Source organism: Embiotoca jacksoni, unplaced genomic scaffold (assembly GCF_022577435.1).
Source record: "Embiotoca jacksoni isolate LCO1_2020_lvr unplaced genomic scaffold, fEmbJac1.0.p SCAF_5, whole genome shotgun sequence".
Classification (NCBI taxonomy): domain Eukaryota; kingdom Metazoa; phylum Chordata; class Actinopteri; family Embiotocidae; genus Embiotoca; species Embiotoca jacksoni.
In genome coordinates, this window is record NW_027185403.1 from 23597815 (window position 1) to 23618736 (window position 20922).

A 20922-nucleotide genomic window follows, 5' to 3' on the forward strand; every position below is an offset into this window, starting at 1 on the left:
GAGAAAGAATAGAAGAAAGAGAAAAACAGAGTTAAGCCAGATTGAGAGTGTCTGCCTCGGGTGGTACTAGTCACCCTGAATTATAAATGGTCTCTCACTTTCCAAGCCAAAACACACAACCACAATATAATACCCATGATGCATTTCCACTGGCAAGCCACTCCGCTGTCCCTTGGGTTAGCCCCCGCCACTAATCTCTGTCCTCTGCTTTCCTTCTCCTCTATCACTCTCGCTTCGTCTTTTCAATCCCCAGAGTGAAGGATTTTGCAAACTTTGCTCCTCTCTCCATCCTCCTCCTCTCTCCATCCTCCTCTCTCCATCCTCCTCCTCCTCTCTCCATCCTCCTCCTCTCTCCATCCTCCTCCTCTCTCCATCCTCCTCTCTCCATCCTCCTCCTCTCTCCATCCTCCTCTCTCCATCCTCCTCTCTCCATCCTCCTCCTCTCTCCATCCTCCTCTCTCCATCCTCCTCCTCCTCTCTCCATCCTCCTCCTCCTCTCTCCATCCTCCTCTCTCCATCCTCCTCCTCCTCTCTCCATCCTCCTCCTCTCTCCATCCTCCTCTCTCCATCCTCCTCCTCCTCTCTCCATCCTCCTCTCTCCATCCTCCTCTCTCCATCATCCTCCTCTCTCCATCATCCTCCTCTCTCCATCCTCCTCTCTCCATCATCCTCCTCTCTCCATCCTCCTCCTCTCTCCATCCTCCTCCTCTCTCCATCCTCCTCCTCTCTCCATCCTCCTCCTCTCTCCATCCTCCTCCTCTCTCCATCCTCCTCTCTCCATCCTCCTCTCTCCATCCTCCTCCTCCTCTCTCCATCCTCCTCCTCTCTCCATCCTCCTCCTCCTCTCTCCATCCTCCTCTCTCCATCCTCCTCTCTCCATCATCCTCCTCTCTCCATCCTCCTCTCTCCATCCTCCTCCTCCTCTCTCCATCCTCCTCCTCTCTCCATCCTCCTCCTCTCTCCATCCTCCTCCTCTCTCCATCCTCCTCCTCCTCTCTCCATCCTCCTCTCTCCATCCTCCTCCTCCTCTCTCCATCCTCCTCCTCTCTCCATCCTCCTCTCTCCATCATCCTCCTCTCTCCATCATCCTCCTCTCTCCATCCTCCTCTCTCCATCATCCTCCTCTCTCCATCCTCCTCCTCTCTCCATCCTCCTCCTCTCTCCATCCTCCTCCTCTCTCCATCCTCCTCTCTCCATCCTCCTCCTCTCTCCATCCTCCTCCTCTCTCCATCCTCCTCTCTCCATCCTCCTCTCTCCATCCTCCTCCTCCTCTCTCCATCCTCCTCCTCTCTCCATCCTCCTCCTCCTCTCTCCATCCTCCTCTCTCCATCCTCCTCCTCTCTCCATCCTCCTCCTCTCTCCATCCTCCTCCTCTCTCCATCCTCCTCTCTCCATCCTCCTCTCTCCATCATCCTCCTCTCTCCATCATCCTCCTCTCTCCATCCTCCTCTCTCCATCATCCTCCTCTCTCCATCCTCCTCCTCTCTCCATCCTCCTCTCTCCATCCTCCTCCTCTGGTCAGCTAGTGTTCCTACGGTGTCACAGCGAGCCACAGTCTCCTTATAAAAAGCCTCTTCCCTCCCTCCCTTCCTCCCTTCCTCCCTTCCTCCCTCCCTCCCTCCCTCCCTCCCTTCCTCCCTCCCTGTGTCTCTTTTTCTCACTCTCTGTGAAAAGAAAGTCTTCCATCCACCATCCCTGAACTCTTTCCACACTCAGCTGTCCCAGTTTCTTTTGCAGCTAGCTTTTCACATTTTGTTCTCTTCCCATTATGCTGCTGTTGCTTTCATCCGTCCTGTCTTTTTTTCTTTTTTTCCATGCACACTCACTCTTTCTTCACCATGAGATCTACTGACCTGATATATTGTCCTACTTGATCAGCAGCTTTTCCCTGCAAAGGCAGAAAGCAGGATGCACACCAGATGAAGCAGCCGAAGTCAGAGCTTTCTGTCCTGCATGACCCTCAGCTTCATGCACACGGACCGCTTGCGGCTTCAGAAAAGACATCAGGATCATCAGACAAATGAAGGTTTATCAAGTGTGGTGAATCATAGGACAACAACTGATGATGGATTCTGGTTTTATGTTCTCCTGCCTGGTCTGAGAACTTCCACAAAGTGTTCTGTGATGCTGCACAGTGAAGATCCAGACCTGTCACCCATCGAAAACCTTTGGAGCATCGTGAAACGAAAAATAGGACATGTTGAGCAAGTGACATCCTCTATCAGGCAAGAATGGGAGCACATTTCATTTTCCAAACTCCAGAAACTGGTCTCCTTAGTTCCTAAACATTTCCAGAGTGTTGTTAAAAGAAGAGGTGATGCAGCTCAGTGGTGAACATGATCCTGGAACAACTTTGTAGAGACGTGTTGCTGACATCAGATTCAAAATGAGAAGATATTTCACATAAAACAATGAAATGTCTCTTGCAGCACGTCTTTGGTGCGTTACAGTAGCAGGAGATCATAAGAATAGTGTGAAGGTCTTGGCGGGGATGTGTCCTGCGTCACTGATGTGGGCCTCAGTGTGTGTGCACAGGATGAACATGATGAGGGCCCACTATAAACACAGCTCCACTACACTGCCTCTTTTATTAGCCGTGCATCAGGACCTCCAGCGTTGGTGAAAAGTACCTTTCAAACATCCTGAATTCCAGCAGTAGGCTGCACCTGTTATTTCTGTTGGGCGCCGCGCCGCCGTGATTAAAGGCATCCTGTGGGGTTTTTGCTCATTTGCTGTGGTATGGAGCAGGCGGGTGGCCATTTTGTTTGCAGGCGTACAAGGAGGCTCATGCACCAGCAGGTATTTTCAGTGTACCCGCCATAAAAAGGAGGAAATAGAAAAACAGAGCAAACCAGACAGCAACACATAAAACCTCAGGTTGTGTTCCACAATAACAAAGCAGAAATAAAAAAGACCACTTTTGATGAAACTTTGATTGAACATGACCTCGATGACAGACAACCTTCACAGACAAAGCACAAATAGGTTTCTATAGTTTTATTTCATGTCTGCTCAGATTTATGTTGTGACCTATAAGAAGGTCCCGCCCCCCAGGTTGGGAACCAGTAAGTCAGGTGAATGTGAAAACCAGAGATCTTTACTTGTTGTTGAGCGCATCTTATGAAATGACGTTTTTTAAGTGAGGTTTACATGGTGACTAAACATCCATCTCTCATCCAACTCTCATCCAACTCATCCATCTCTCACCCAACTCTCATCCATCTAATCCATCTCATCCAACTCTCATCCAACTCATCCATCTCTCATCCAACTCTCATCCATCTCATCCATCTCTCATTCATCTCTAATCCAACTCTCATCCATCTAATCCATCTCATCCAACTCATCAAACTCATCCATGTCATCCAACTCTCATCCAACTCATCCATCTCCCATCCATTTCTCATCCAACTCATCCATCTGTCATCCATCTCTCATCCAACTCTCATCAAACTCATCCATCTCTCATCCATTTCTCATCCAACTCATCCAACTCATCCATCTCTCATCCATCTCTCATCCAACTCATCCATCTATCATCCATTTCTCATCCAACTCATCCAACTCATCCATCTCTCATCCATCTCTCATCCAACTCATCCATATGTCATCCATCTCTCATCCAACTCATCCAACTATCATCCATCTGTCATCCAACTATCTTCCAACTCTCATCCAACTCATCCATCTCTCATCCAACTCTCATCCAACTCATCCATCTATCATCCAACTCTCATCTAACTCTCATCCAACTCATCCATCTATCATCCAACTCTCATCCAACTCATCCATCTATCATCCAACACTCATCCAACTTATCCATCTATCATCCAACTCATCCAACTCTCATCCAACTCATCCATCTATCATCCAACTCATCCATCTCTCATCCAACTCTCATCCAACTCATCCATGTCTCATCCAACTCTCATCCAACTCATCCATCTATCATACAACTCATCCAACTCTCATCCAACTCATCCATCTCTCATCCAACTCTCATCCAACTCATCCATCTATCATCCAACTCATCCATCTCTCATCCATTTCTCATCCAACTCATCCAACTCTCTTCCAACTCATCCATCTCTCATCCAACTCTCATCCAATTCATCCATCTATTATCCAACTCATCCAATTCATCCATCTCTCATCCAACTCATCCATCTCTCATCCAACTCTCATCCATCTCTCATCCAACTCTCTTCCAACTCTCATCCAATTCATCCATCTCTCATCCAACTCTCATCCAACTCATCCATCTCTCATCCAACTCTCATCCAACTCATCCATGTCTCATCCAACTCTCATCCAACTCATCCATCTATCATACAACTCATCCAACTCTCATCCAACTCATCCATCTCTCATCCAACTCTCATCCAACTCATCCATCTATTATCCAACTCATCCAATTCATCCATCTCTCATCCAACTCATCCATCTCTCATCCAACTCTCATCCATCTCTCATCCAACTCTCTTCCAACTCTCATCCAATTCATCCATCTCTCATCCAACTCTCATCCAACTCATCCATCTCTTATCCATTTCTCATCCAACTCATCCAACTCATCCATCTATCATCCATATCTCATCCAACTCTCTTCCAACTCTCATCCAACTCATCCATCTCTCATCCAACTCTCATCCAACTCATCCATCTCTCATCCATCTGCCATCCATCTCTCATCCATCTCTCATCCAACTCATCCATCTCTCATCCAACTCATCCATCTATCATCCAACTCATCCATCTCTCATCTAACTGTCATCCAACTCATCCATCTATCAACCAACTCATCCTTCTCTCATCCAACTCTCATCCAACTCATCCATCTATCATCCAACTCTCATCCAACTCATCCATCTCTCATCCATCTCTCATCCATCTCATCCATCTCTCATCCATCTCTCATCCAGCTCTCATCCATCTAATCCATCTCATCCAACTCATCCAATTCATCCATCTGTCATCCATCTCTCATCCAACTCTCATCCAACTCATCCATCTATCATCCATCTCTCATCCAACTCTCATCAAAATCATCCATCTCTCCTCCATTTCTCATCCAACTCATCCAACTCTCTTCCAACTCATCCATCTCTCATCCAACTCTCATCCAACTCATCCATCTCTCATCCAACTCTCATCCAATTCTTCCATCTATTATCCAACTCATCCAATTCATCCATCTCTCATCCAACTCATCCATCTCTCATCCAACTCTCATCCATCTCTCATCCAACTCTCTTCCAACTCTCATCCAATTCATCCATCTCTCATCCAACTCTCATCCAACTCATCCATCTCTCATCCATTTCTCATCCAACTCATCCAACTCATCCATCTATCATCCATATCTCATCCAACTCTCTTCCAACTCTCATCCAACTCATCCATCTCTCATCCAACTCTCATCCAACTCATCCATCTCTCATCCATCTGCCATCCATCTCTCATCCATCTCTCATCCAACTCATCCATCTATCATCCAACACTCATCCAACTTATCCATCTATCATCCAACTCATCCAACTCTCATCCAACTCATCCATCTATCATCCAACTCATCCATCTCTCATCCAACTCTCATCCAACTCATCCATGTCTCATCCAACTCTCATCCAACTCATCCATCTATCATACAACTCATCCAACTCTCATCCAACTCATCCATCTCTCATCCAACTCTCATCCAACTCATCCATCTATCATCCAACTCATCCATCTCTCATCCATTTCTCATCCAACTCATCCAACTCTCTTCCAACTCATCCATCTCTCATCCAACTCTCATCCAATTCATCCATCTATTATCCAACTCATCCAATTCATCCATCTCTCATCCAACTCATCCATCTCTCATCCAACTCTCATCCATCTCTCATCCAACTCTCTTCCAACTCTCATCCAATTCATCCATCTCTCATCCAACTCTCATCCAACTCATCCATCTCTCATCCAACTCTCATCCAACTCATCCATGTCTCATCCAACTCTCATCCAACTCATCCATCTATCATACAACTCATCCAACTCTCATCCAACTCATCCATCTCTCATCCAACTCTCATCCAACTCATCCATCTATTATCCAACTCATCCAATTCATCCATCTCTCATCCAACTCATCCATCTCTCATCCAACTCTCATCCATCTCTCATCCAACTCTCTTCCAACTCTCATCCAATTCATCCATCTCTCATCCAACTCTCATCCAACTCATCCATCTCTTATCCATTTCTCATCCAACTCATCCAACTCATCCATCTATCATCCATATCTCATCCAACTCTCTTCCAACTCTCATCCAACTCATCCATCTCTCATCCAACTCTCATCCAACTCATCCATCTCTCATCCATCTGCCATCCATCTCTCATCCATCTCTCATCCAACTCATCCATCTCTCATCCAACTCATCCATCTATCATCCAACTCATCCATCTCTCATCTAACTGTCATCCAACTCATCCATCTATCAACCAACTCATCCTTCTCTCATCCAACTCTCATCCAACTCATCCATCTATCATCCAACTCTCATCCAACTCATCCATCTCTCATCCATCTCTCATCCATCTCATCCATCTCTCATCCATCTCTCATCCAGCTCTCATCCATCTAATCCATCTCATCCAACTCATCCAATTCATCCATCTGTCATCCATCTCTCATCCAACTCTCATCCAACTCATCCATCTATCATCCATCTCTCATCCAACTCTCATCAAAATCATCCATCTCTCCTCCATTTCTCATCCAACTCATCCAACTCTCTTCCAACTCATCCATCTCTCATCCAACTCTCATCCAACTCATCCATCTCTCATCCAACTCTCATCCAATTCTTCCATCTATTATCCAACTCATCCAATTCATCCATCTCTCATCCAACTCATCCATCTCTCATCCAACTCTCATCCATCTCTCATCCAACTCTCTTCCAACTCTCATCCAATTCATCCATCTCTCATCCAACTCTCATCCAACTCATCCATCTCTCATCCATTTCTCATCCAACTCATCCAACTCATCCATCTATCATCCATATCTCATCCAACTCTCTTCCAACTCTCATCCAACTCATCCATCTCTCATCCAACTCTCATCCAACTCATCCATCTCTCATCCATCTGCCATCCATCTCTCATCCATCTCTCATCCAACTCATCCATCTCTCATCCAACTCATCCATCTATCATCCAACTCATCCATCTTTCATCTAACTGTCAACCAACTCATCCATCTCTCATCTAACTGTCAACCAACTCATCCATCTATCATCCAACTCTCATCCAACTCATCCATCTATCATTCAACACTCATCCAACTCATCCATCTATCAACCAACTCATCCATCTCTCATCCAACTCTCATCCAACTCATCCATCTATCATCCATCTCTCATCCAACTCATCCATCTCTCATCCAACTCTCATCCAACTCATCCATCTCTCATCCATCTCTCATCCATCGCTCATCCAACTCATCCATCTCTCATCCAACTCTCATCCAATTCATCCATCATCCAACTCATCCACCTGTCATCCATCTCTCATCCAACTCTCATCCAACTCATCCATCTATCATCCAACTCATCTAACTCATCCATCTGTCATCCAACTCTCATCCAACTCATCCATCTATCATCCAACTCATCCATCTCTCATTCAACTCTCATCCAACTCATCCATCTATCATCCATCTATCATCCAACTCATCCATCTCTCATTCATCGCTCATCCAACTCATCCATCTCTCATCCAACTCTCATCCAACTCATCCATGTCTCACCCAACTCTCATCCAACTCATCCATCTATCATACAACTCATCCAACTCCCATCCAACTCATCCATCTCTCATCCATCTCTCATCGAACTCATCCATCTGTCATCCATCTCTCATCCAACTCTCATCCAACTCATCCATCTCTCATCCAACTCTCATCCAACTCATCCATCTCTCATCTAACTCTCATCCAACTCATCCATCTATCATCCATCTCTCATCCAACTCTCTTCCAACTCTCATCCAACTCATCCATCTCTCATCCATCTCTCATCCAACTCTCATCCAACTCATCCATCTCTCATCTAACTGTCATCCAATTCATCCATCTCTCATCCATTTCTCATCCAACTCATCCAACTCATCCATCTGTCATCCATCTCCCATCCAACTCTCATCCAACTCTCATCCAACTCATCCATCTATCAACAATTTCTCATCCAACTCTCTTCCATCTCTCATCCAACTCATTCATCTATCATCCATCTCTCATCCAACTCTCTTTCAACTCTCTTCCAACTCTCATCCAAATCATCCATCTCTCATCCAACTCTCATCCAACTCATCCATGTCTCATCCAACTCTCATCCAATTCATCCATCTATCATACAACTCATCCAACTCTCTTCCAACTCTCATCCAACTCATCCATCTCTCATCCAACTCTCATCCAACTCATCCATATCTCATCCATCTGCCATCCATCTCTCATCCATCGCTCATCCAACTCATCCATATCTCATCCAACTCATCCATCTATCAACCAACTCATCCATCTCTCATCCAACTCTCATCCAACTCATCCATCTATCATCCAACTCTCATCCAACTCATCCATCTCTCATCCATCTCTCATCCATCTCATCCATCTCTCATCCATCTCTCATCCAACTCTCATCCATCTAATCCATCTCATCCAACTCATCCAATTCATCCATCTGTCATCCATCTCTCATCCAACTCTCATCCAACTCATCCATCTATCATCCATCTCTCATCCAACTCTCATCAAACTCATCCATCTCTCATCCATCTCTCATCCAACTCTCAACCAACTCATCCATCTCTCATCCATTTCTCATCCAACTCATCCAACTCATCCATCTATCATCCATATCTCATCCAACTCTCTTCCAACTCTCATTCAACTCATCCATCTCTCATCCAACTCATCCATCTATCATCCAACTCATCCATCTCTCATCTAACTGTCATCCAACTCATCCATCTATCATTCAACACTCATCCAACTCATCCATCTATCAACCAACTCATCCATCTCTCATCCAACTCTCATCAAACTCATCCATCTCTCATCCATCTCTCATCCAACTCTCATCCAACTCATCCATCTCTCATCCATTTCTCATCCAACTCATCCAATTCATCCATCTGTCATCCATCTCTCATCCAACTCTCATCCAACTCATCCATCTATCATCCATCTCTCATCCAACTCTCATCAAACTCATCCATCTCTCATCCATCTCTCATCCAACTCTCATCCAACTCATCCATATCTCATCCATTTCTCATCCAACTCATCCAACTCATCCATCTATCATCCATATCTCATCCAACTCTCTTCCAACTCTCATCCAACTCATCCATCTCTCATCCAACTCATCCATCTATCATCCAACTCATCCATCTCTCATCTAACTGTCATCCAACTCATCCATCTATCATCCAACTCTCATCCAACTCATCCATCTATCATTCAACACTCATCCAACTCATCCATCTATCAACCAACTCATCCATCTCTCATCCAACTCTCATCCAACTCATCCATCTATCATCCATCTCTCATCCAACTCTCATCAAACTCATCCATCTCTCATCCATCTCTCATCCAACTCTCATCCAATTCATCCATCTCTCATCCATTTCTCATCCAACTCATCCAACTCATCCATCTATCATCCATATCTCATCCAACTCTGTTCCAACTCTCATCCAACTCATCCATCTCTCATCCAACTCATCCATCTATCATCCAACTCATCCATCTCTCATCTAACTGTCATCCAACTCATCCATCTATCATCCAACTCTCATCCAACTCATCCATCTATCATTCAACACTCATCCAACTCATCCATCTATCAACCAACTCATCCATCTCTCATCCAACTCTCATCCAATTCATCCATCTGTCATCCATCTCTCATCCAACTCTCATCCAACTCATCCATCTATCATCCATCTCTCATCCAACTCTCATCAAACTCATCCATCTCTCATCCATCTCTCATCCAACTCTCATCCAACTCATCCATCTCTCATCCATTTCTCATCCAACTCATCCAACTCATCCATCTATCATCCATATCTCATCCAACTCTCTTCCAACTCTCATCCAACTCATCCATCTCTCATCCAACTCATCCATCTATCATCCAACTCATCCATCTCTCATCTAACTGTCATCCAACTCATCCATCTATCATCCATCTCTCATCCAACTCTCATCAAACTCATCCATCTCTCATCCATTTCTCATCCAACTCATCCATCTCTCATCCAACTCTCATCCAATTCATCCATCTGTCATCCATCTCTCATCCAACTCTCATCCAACTCATCCATCTATCAACCAACTCATCCATCTCTCATCCAACTCTCATCCAATTCATCCATCTGTCATCCATCCCTCATCCAACTCTCATCCAACTCATCCATCTATCATCCATCTCTCATCCAACTCTCATCAAACTCATCCATCTCTCATCCATCTCTCATCCAACTCTCATCCAACTCATCCATCTCTCATCCATTTCTCATCCAACTCATCCAACTCATCCATCTATCATCCATATCTCATCCAACTCTCTTCCAACTCTCATCCAACTCATCCATCTCTCATCCAACTCATCCATCTATCATCCAACTCATCCATCTCTCATCTAACTGTCATCCAACTCATCCATCTATCATCCAACTCTCATCCAACTCATCCATCTATCATTCAACACTCATCCAACTCATCCATCTATCAACCAACTCATCCATCTCTCATCCAACTCATCCATCTCTCATCCAACTCTCATCCAATTCATCCATCTATCATCCAACTCATCCACTTGTCATCCATCTCTCATCCAACTCTCATCCAACTCATCCATCTCTCATCCAACTCATCCATGTCTCATCCAACTCTCATCCAACTCATCCATCTATCATCCAACTCATCCAACTCATCCATCTGTCATCCAACTCTCATCCAACTCATCCATCTATCATCCAACTCATCCATCTCTCATTCAACTCTCATCCAACTCATCCATCTATCATCCATCTATCATCCAACTCATCCATCTCTCATTCATCGCTCATCCAACTCATCCATCTCTCATCCAACTCTCATCCAACTCATCCATGTCTCACCCAACTCTCATCCAACTCATCCATCTATCATACAACTCATCCAACTCCCATCCAACTCATCCATCTCTCATCCATCTCTCATCGAACTCATCCATCTGTCATCCATCTCTCATCCAACTCTCATCCAACTCATCCATCTCTCATCCAACTCTCATCCAACTCATCCATCTCTCATCCAACTGTCTTCCAAATCTCATCCAATTCATCCATCTCTCATCCATTTCTCATCCAACTCATCCAACTCATCCATCTGTCATCCATCTCCCATCCAACTCTCATCCAACTCTCATCCAACTCATCCATCTATCAACAATTTCTCATCCAACTCTCTTCCATCTCTCATCCAACTCATTCATCTATCATCCATCTCTCATCCAACTCTCTTCCAACTCTCTTCCAACTCTCATCCAACTCATCCATCTCTCATCCAACTCATCCATCTCTCAACCAACTCATCCAACTCATCCATCTCTCATCCAACTCTCATCCAACTCATCCATCTCTCATCCAACTCATCCATCTCTCATCCAACTCATCCATCTGTCATCCATCTCTCATTCATCGCTCATCCAACTCATCCATCTCTCATTCATCGCTCATCCAACTCATCCATCTCTGTATATCTGAATTTAAACAACATTTAAAGATTCAGTTAGTGTTAGCAGGTCAGAAAGATGCAGAGCAGAAGTCTAAAGTTATCAGCCTGAGTCTCTGCACAGACCTGCAGTAATAATGAAATAATCATGGAAACACAACCCTCCTGCCTCCTCTTCTTCCAACATTTCAAACCAGAATCACAGGAATGAAAACAGGGGAATACTCTTCATCATCATCTCCCGAAACACAGTCACACTCCTCCCCCTCCCCGCTCCTCCCCTCCTCCATCACATTGTGAGAGGGGAAAATCGAATCATGTGGCTCCTTCGATCGACTGCCAATGAGCTTATGTCCGCTCCGAAATATTCACTCCCGACAAGACCTCATCTGTTTCCCATTTTCAGACTGTGGAAATATTTCTCCCCATGCTGTTCACTTATAGACTAATGTGTTTCCATCACCGCTCAGGGCTCACACACACACACACACACGCACACACACACACACACACACACACACACACACACACACACACACACACACAGCTTAATTCAATAGAAAGTCGTGTGGCTGCTTCATCTTTCGGTTCCACTGTAAATCAGAGAAAGAATGAGGAGGAACCGGCTCAAGTATTTTATGAAGCAAATACATTAAACACGTCTTGTGTCATGAAGTCATATTTGCATAATTATGTAAAAATAGAGACTATCCGGTGTGGTTCAGTAAAGAGGGGGATTTTTCAGCTTTTATCAGCTCATCTTCCTGCAGGGCCAACCAGCTCCACAACACATCCATGATGAGACAGATTGTAAAGAACTATAAACTACAACTGCTGCTGTAAAAGTGCATCTATATGTGAACAATTTGTCACAAACTCCTGTTATTCCTCCTCAATCTTTGTAACATGTTTTAAAAAAGAACAAATCATGAAGCTCTTCGACAGCCACGGACAGAAAAACCTCATTGTAAAATATGCTCTTCAGCCCCTAAAGAGCTCCACTATACATCCCTCTCTATATCCACAGACACCCAGAAATAAATGTGATAATCAATTATTTTAAATCATCTTTTGCACAAATTATTTTCAAGTATAACTAGTATATAATAAAACAAGAGCTTGGGCTTTAGGGAATAATGTTGTGCATTTTTCACATATTGCTGCCATATTACACACAAAATAATCAATCAGTTATTAAATAAAAGAACAAAGGACTAGAGGCTGAGGTGCTGCAGTGCTGCCACATCCTGAGCGACTCTGCCGTGAAACTGCTGGACCACCTCGACAGAGGAGCTTAAATCCAGCTTAAATTTCCAATGTAAACACATAAAAGATAAAGTATAAACTGCAGCAGCGCGCACACACTACAGAAAGGAATCCCTTCATTTTAAGCCTTCTTAGAATTTCACTTTAGGATTAAGGGGAATTGTGTGGAATGAGGGAAGCGAACACGTAAAAACAATTGAAAGTGAATGTTTCAGTCAGAGCCCAGCAGGCGCCGCATTGTACCGAAACAAAATCAGAACCTTCTTCCTTTTTATGTTTTCTTTTTTATTTCCTTCTTTGAAAAAGTCAGATTCAATAAACAACATCTGTGAGACCAACAAGAGTCTCAGAGTCTTCAGACCAGTGAGTCCATGTCAGTCCGTCGCCTCCATCAGCATCGTTTAGACTGTGATATGATTGTAACACATGTTGGTATCTTTGTGATGACATGGAGCGTCGCCGTGCCGACGCAGCGTGCCGACCTCGGGTGTGTGTCGGTGGCGTGGCGCCGGTGTCTCAACGCGTCTGCGTCTGTTCTGCACGGAGCGTCGCCTCAGCAGAGCCCACGCTCTGTCCAAATGTCAGCACCAACGTCGGAGCTCAGGGGTGTTTCGGAGAACAAACAGTCGTCGGAGGCCGACGGAGAGAGTCATCACCTAGACTCCCAACGCCTCGGCTTCACGGTGCAGAGGATGCTGGGAGCCGGGTCTCATCAGCATCCTCCCTCTTGTTGACAACAGCCTAAAGGTGGCGGCGAAGAGCTTATATGTTTCTGACTCTGGTTTGTTTAGCCTCGATGTGTGTGTGTGTGTGTGTGTGTGTGTGTGTGTGTGTGTGTGTGTGTGTGTGTGTGTGCATGTGTGTGTATACTTCTTTTAGCACCTCCTGGTCTGAGGCTTTATTCTGTTCTTCACTATCACTATCATAAACAACATTCCCATCCTGCCTCCCTGCGTTTCTGCTGGCCTCCATCAGTTGATCCATTAAGGAGATTCCTGAGTGTGTTCGCAGCTCGTGTCGTGTCTATAAACTCAGGAGATTATCTGCATCTAGACAAAAAACCTCTTCAAGCGGCTTTTTATGTTCAGTTCAATTTTATTTATATAGCAGCAAATCCCAAAACCCTCAGAAAAACCTCCCCTTTAACAGGAAGAAGAACCTCCAGGAGAGATGATTTTTCAGGACATTTCAGATGAGTTCAGATGAGCCACGATGACATCATCACCTACTGGTTGCAGCCAGGTCCAGTTCAGATCCGAGACGTCGTCACCATCAGGCTGCTGGAGCTTCGACCAGGAGGGTTTTTGGACGAGCCTCGAACTGTTCCGACAGATGAAACCTAATCAGCAGTAAATGCACTCGATTTGATTCCCGAGCCCCGCCGGCCCTTCTTGCTGCCTCTGAGGATGTACAGTAGAAGAGATGAGGGAGTGGGCGGGGCTCTCTCACCGCATCCAACGCTCCCCCTCCATCACGCTGTCCTGGAGTGTTGATCGGTCCAGAGATACGACCCGAGACCATCTACAGGACATCCAGTCCTTTGTATAGTTTCAGGCAAGTTTCAGAAAAATCAGATGAGTGTGCCCAAAAATGAATCATATCCATTATAACAAATAGACTGCACTTTCAAACAGATGAAACCAGGACTGGTCCCTGATCCACAGTCCGTTTTAAACCTTACTGTCGACTCTGAACTCTCCCTGAAACTAGCTGCAACAGAACAAACCGAGTCCTCTGCGTAAGTCATTTACTGAACAAAGTGTTGAATTATTTATTTATTTTTTTTACTGGCAGCTTATAGAGATGGTGAATTGTCTAATCAAGTCCTGATCATAGACTGTTTATAAAAGTGTTTGTAGCTTCAGGTCTGTAAAATGGTTCTGATCCAGAAGTGTCTTCAGCTGCAATACCAGCGAGTGCCACTAGAGGTCGGCTCCAAAAAGCCTCCGGCTCCATAGACTCCCATTCAACTTCTCTCATCAAATCCAAAGTGAATAAAATGTGTCCATCAGTTATCTCGGTGTTGTTAGCTAAAGTCACTCCTTCTTATTAGTTTTCTGGAGGTCCATCTGAAAATAATCCCTCATTCATTAGAAAAGAAGATTCAAGAAGACCTGTTTTTGGGGGCGTGTCTGTTTGATTGACAGGCCTGTGGTACAGTCAGGTTACAGCTATCGGTGGGCGGGACGTAGTATCGTCAGGTTTCCGATCAGATAGGTCAGATCCACCTCTGGCTCCTCCCCCGGCTCGTCCAAATATGGTCACTTCCTGCTCCAAACCGCTCCGAACTAGCAAAGATGGCGACGGTGGATGGGGAATGGTTTGACGCCCGGTGCACGGACAGATGCTCACGTTCATCGACATGCTGCATCCGGATTTTGTGTCTTCCACCTGTGCAACACAAAAGTTTAAATGAAACTCTACAGTTTACTGATGATGATCTGTTATTCAGGGACAACTTGAATAAAAAATGATGTAGAATCTATGTGAGTGCCAGATGTGTATGACATGTTTTAAATGGGACAGTTTCCTGAGCTGTGACGAAAAAGATAAAAATAAAAGAATGATCAAGCGTAAACAGAGGAAGACTGAATGTGTAGAGGTGAAAGTAGGTGGAGCGTGAGTCTGTGTCAAGATGTTGTTATAGTCCTGGTTTTAAGTCGGTGCAATAACAGAGTGAAGGTGGGACGTGAGGGAGACAAGGGCAGAGAGCAGACAGAGAGGAAACGGGCTTAATTAATGATGGAATAAAATAAAACTGAGGAGAAGTGGAGGTTGTGAGAGCAGAGAGCGTATGGACGGAAAGATGGAGGGTGAAGGAGGGAATAAAAACATGAAGGTGAAGCTGAAGCATCCCAACGAGAAGGAGGCAAAATGATCAAGATTATCTGAACAGGAACTATTAAAGTGAACCAACAACTTGAGAAACTTGTTTTTTTTTCCCCAATTTATTCACCTAATTATTGATTTAATAATTAAAGCACCGAAAACATCTGGAGCATCAGGACATGAACAATACAACAAAGGAGACCCTGAAGTGTTGAGCAGCTGGAATCCTCTATCACATTTCACTTTCAAAACTCCAGAAACTGGTCTCCTCAGTTCCCCAACGTTTCCAGGGTGTTGTTAAAAGAAGAGTTGATGCAGCTCAGTGGTGAACGTGATCCTGGAACAACTTATAGAGACGTGTTGCTGACATCAGATTCACAATGAGAATAAAATATCTGTTTCAACATTTGTTTCACATGTTGTTTTTCTTGATTGGAAACCATATTGGTTTACATGATTTATAAATGATCACATTCTGTTTGTATTTACATTTTACACATTGTCCCAACTTTTTGGAAATGTTTTATTGACTGATTGAAAGTTGAACAGCAGAAGAACAACTTTAGGGTCAACAGAGACATTATTGAAGAAGATCCTGACAAACAGACTCCATTAGATATTGTTTTTTAAATTCTCTGCTTCATATTTCACAACCTGATGTAACATTCATTTAACCTCTTCAGCTTTATTTTTATGAGGTGTAAGTTGTGGGAGCGCAGGTGAGTCTGTGGCAGTGAAGGAGGAGGAATAGATAATTAGTCACAGCTGACCAATCAAATCATCCCCTTTAATACTGGAGCGATGCAGACACAGGATCCAGGATGAGATTTAACAGGTTGAAGGCCTTTTTTTTTGCAGGGTTAATAAAAAAATATGAATAATAATAATAATCCGTGAACCATCCCGGTGAAACAGATCTCCTCCCCTGACATTTTCTTTCTTGGCCCATGCTGCAGCCTTCCACCAAGTTTCATTAAAATGGAGCAGCTAATTTTTCTATAATCCTTCTGACAAACAAACAAACATCATTAAAAACAACCTCCTTGGTGGAGAACGAGGTGGCTAATGTTAGCAGGCCATCTACGAACACACAACATGTGAATAATACAGCTTTGGAATTGAAATAATTAATCAGATTACTGTAACAAGACAAAACTGTAAACTGGGAGTCCTGGTGGTTACTGGGATGCTGCTGCTGGTCCTGTCAAGCTGCTCATGAATCACGGATAACTAACAAGTGAAGAGTTGCTGGCTGAGCATCATCTCATTTCACTGCAGGTCAGTCTGTCAAACGATTCGACTTTAAAACCACCTCTGATCCGCGCTCACATCTTCACACATGACACGGTGTGATTCACTGTTACAAGGAGGTCATGAAAAGCTTTTGCACAAACATGGAACTCCAGTTTTATTTGTTAATTATAAACACGCTGAATGTGTGACCTCATCATGAGGTTCATGATACAACAGCTGCAGCAGCTTCTCAACATGAGTCTCTCCCTGGATTCTGTCTATCGTACTGCCTGTAATATTTCCATTATTTCTCTTTATCATTCATAAGGATCCACGAACAGAAGAAAAATAAAAAAGTCCCGCCTGCGTGAGTCAGATATCAAGAAATTTCCTCTGGTTACCTCATACATGCAAGCACAGATAAAACCTACGAGAGCACAGTGCTAATTAGCTGCTCTTCTTCAACATCACCTCCATCAGTCAGCGACAGATGAACTGAAACTGGTGGAGATCAACAGATCCTTCAGACAAGCCACTGTCCTGCTCAGATGACTGATGCATAATAAGTGCTCATCTTCATCACTCTTCCTCTGTGTTTCCGTCATTTCTTCCACATTAGCAGCTCTGTACCAGAACCGCCATCATATCACAAATACTGTGCAGCAGGAGATTTTACCCCGTTAGAGGATCCGCACTCTCATTTAAGAACTTTAACATCCTCAGATTTCATCATGCCGTGTGTGTGTGTGTGTGTGTGTGTGTGTGTGTGTGTGTGTGTGTGTGTGTGTGTGTGTGTGTGTGTGTGTGTGTGTGTGTGTGTGTGTGTGTGTGTGTTGTAACAGCGAGCTGATGCAACGCAGTAAAACAAGAGAAGTGAGGAACCGGCGAACTCTGCTGCTCTCCTTCTGCAGCGAGTCAATGAAGGACAGCGGGAAAACACTCAAAACCACAAGTGTGTATCAAAGTATTGTGCACGGTGAGGCACACACACACACACACACACACACACACACACACACACACACACACACACACACACACACAGCAAGACTTTGTTTAATTATCTAGGAATGAAATTCACTGTGAGAGCCGGATGAGGGGTGCATCTGTGGGCAATGAATCTTAGCGTTGTGTGTGTGTGTGTGTGTGTGTGTGTGTGTGTGTGTGTGTGTGTGTGTGTGTGTGTGTGTGTGTGTGTGTGTGTGTGTGCAAGTTGTTATTAGAGAGCACGAGGGAGCGGTCGATTATGGGGAAACAGAAGGAGAGCAGAGCAGTAATTCCTCTCTTCGTGAATAATTTATGAGCATGTGTGTGTGTGTGTGTGTGTGTGTGTGTGTGTGTGTGTGTGTGTGTGTGTGTGTGTGTGTGTGTGTGTGTGTGTGTGTGTGTGTGTGTGTGTGTGTGTGAGAACAGGCCATCGAGCAGAGAAGCTGCTACAAAACTACATCATTGTCAGTTTGTCAATACGTCTTTCTATTAAACCAAATAAAAAGTGCAGGAGATATTTTCATGAACTTCACCAGCGATTTGTTTTACCTTCCCAAAGCATTCTGGGACATGTAGTCAGACAGATATATATACTGGAGCAGCTTTCAATCCCTTTGGAGATGACGTGAACATCTATCGTGTGTGTGGGATGGTCCGAGCACCAACGCTGCTGCCTCTCTGAATGTTTCTTGTTATTTCATCTGGCCACCATCTTATTATTGAAACAGCATGTTGGGACAAAGATGTGGATCATGCACCAGGCCAGCCTGCTTGGTAATTTAACCTCCCCACGTGCAAACATGTTCCACCAAAGCAAGTTCCCGCGACACTTTAATTAAAGAAATATTTTATAGAAGTTTGTCGGCAACGTTTGCACTACAGAGAGAGTTCTGGCTTTGTGACACTCGACCTGCATGAACACTAACTCGTGTTTCTCTTTGGGGATTTCAGCCAAACGTTTTCAGCTCACTAGTATTGGTTGGTTACCATGCCGACAAGGCTCTGAGATGGCCCCTGGACAACACATTCTTCTTCACAGCAGCCTTTCAAAATTCTAAAATGTTTAAAATGATTGGGCTTCCATACCTGTGACTCTCTGCTGCAGAAAATCCCACCGATTAAAGCAGGTTCACGAAACATCTTCAGGTCTGATGAACTCTGAAACACTGAAATATTATCATCTTCCATTCAGGCCAGCGCAGAATATTGTTTAAGCAGCGTTCTGCCAAACAAAGAAAAGTGTTTTGTGCGTGTGACTTCTCCTTTGACGCTGGCGTTGGGTGTCAGCGAGCAGCTGCAGGTGTCACAGAGTGGAGGAAGGATCCTCTCCGTGTGTTCAGACACTCAGATTGGGACGCTCATAACATGATTTGAAGATTATTTTTTATGCCATACAAACATTTATTGCCAACAGGCTGTTGCTCTACATCTAAATATAACATCTCCATCATCTTTCGCCACAGGAGATTCATCTGGAGGTAGCGGCGGCTGGAAGAGAGATTTTCAATTAACCTACTTTGATCAGCCTCCTAAATGTTTTTTTTTTATTATTTTTGGGTGGGAGGAGTCCTGGGGTCCTTCTGTGGGGAACGCTGCGGGGTTTTTTTTCCCATTTAGTGTTGTGTTATCATGCAGATCATCGCACACCCACTCCTACTCACTGTGCTGGGATTAAGACAGCAGATTATTTGCCACCGTCAGCCTACATGGTGGATTAAGACCAAAGCGAGGCCCAGGTTGTTGCTCTCATTTTCCCCTCTCTTAATTTCCCTCGCTCTCACACTAAAGCAGCCTTCGTCTCTCCTAAATGAGCCTCTTCAAGAGGATGAGCCCAGTTTATAGCTGAAAATCAGCATTTTGGTGATTAAGGCCACTCGATGGATATCACACCACCGTCAGCAGCTTTTCGTATACGGAGCCTCTGACCCTGAAACAGCGGTTTGTGATGCATTTCTGCTTTATTCTGGACTTAAAGAGACCTCCTGAACTTGTGACTCAGATGCGATTGATTCTTGTACATCGGGAAGGTGCAGCAGAGAGGCTTGTTTGTCATGTGCTTACACACTGTCAGCGTGATGCTTCATTATCACATGTCAGTGGATATGACCAGAGCACACGGGTGTTACCGTGTCAAACATGGTTTGCCAGCACTTGGTTAGCAGTCCGATACACAGCCTGATTTACGGAGGCCCTCTGTGCTTACTGCAAGTGGAATCAATACTAAGCACATCAGAGCTCGAAGCAGAGGAAGGAGGCAGTCGGAGCCAGTGCCTGGACCATCAGCCTTATTTACTGTAAGGCCAGACTAGATGATCGCCCAGCTACTGACCTTAATCAACTTTAGAAGCATTAAGGCCAAGCGGGCAGGAGACAGAACAAATGAAGGGTCATCAAGCAGCCTTAAAATGAGTGCGCTCAGGTGTAATGTAGAAGTGATTCAGCTAATGATGAAACAGGAGAGGATATTCCTGCTGCTCCATAAAAGCTTTGTATGGAAGCTTGTCATAGCCAAATGAATGAATCAACCAGGGACGTACGTTCATATCCGACGCAGCAAAGATCCGCGTGTTTCTCCTTTTGGTGAAGTGCAACGGGCTTTTCTTTGCCCTTGTGCCGAGCTGTGAGTGTCGATCAAGACGTACTCGTGAAGTGCAGTTTTGGTGTCTTCAGTGCTATTTTCGTGACTTCAGTGAGCTGAGCAGACATCAACAGACTGATACAAAATCCCAGACAGGTTTGATAGATGTTCTATGTATTTAATCCCACTTACATAAACAATTAAAACAAGATTATTGTCATGGCAAAGTCTAATTCAGTTAATCATA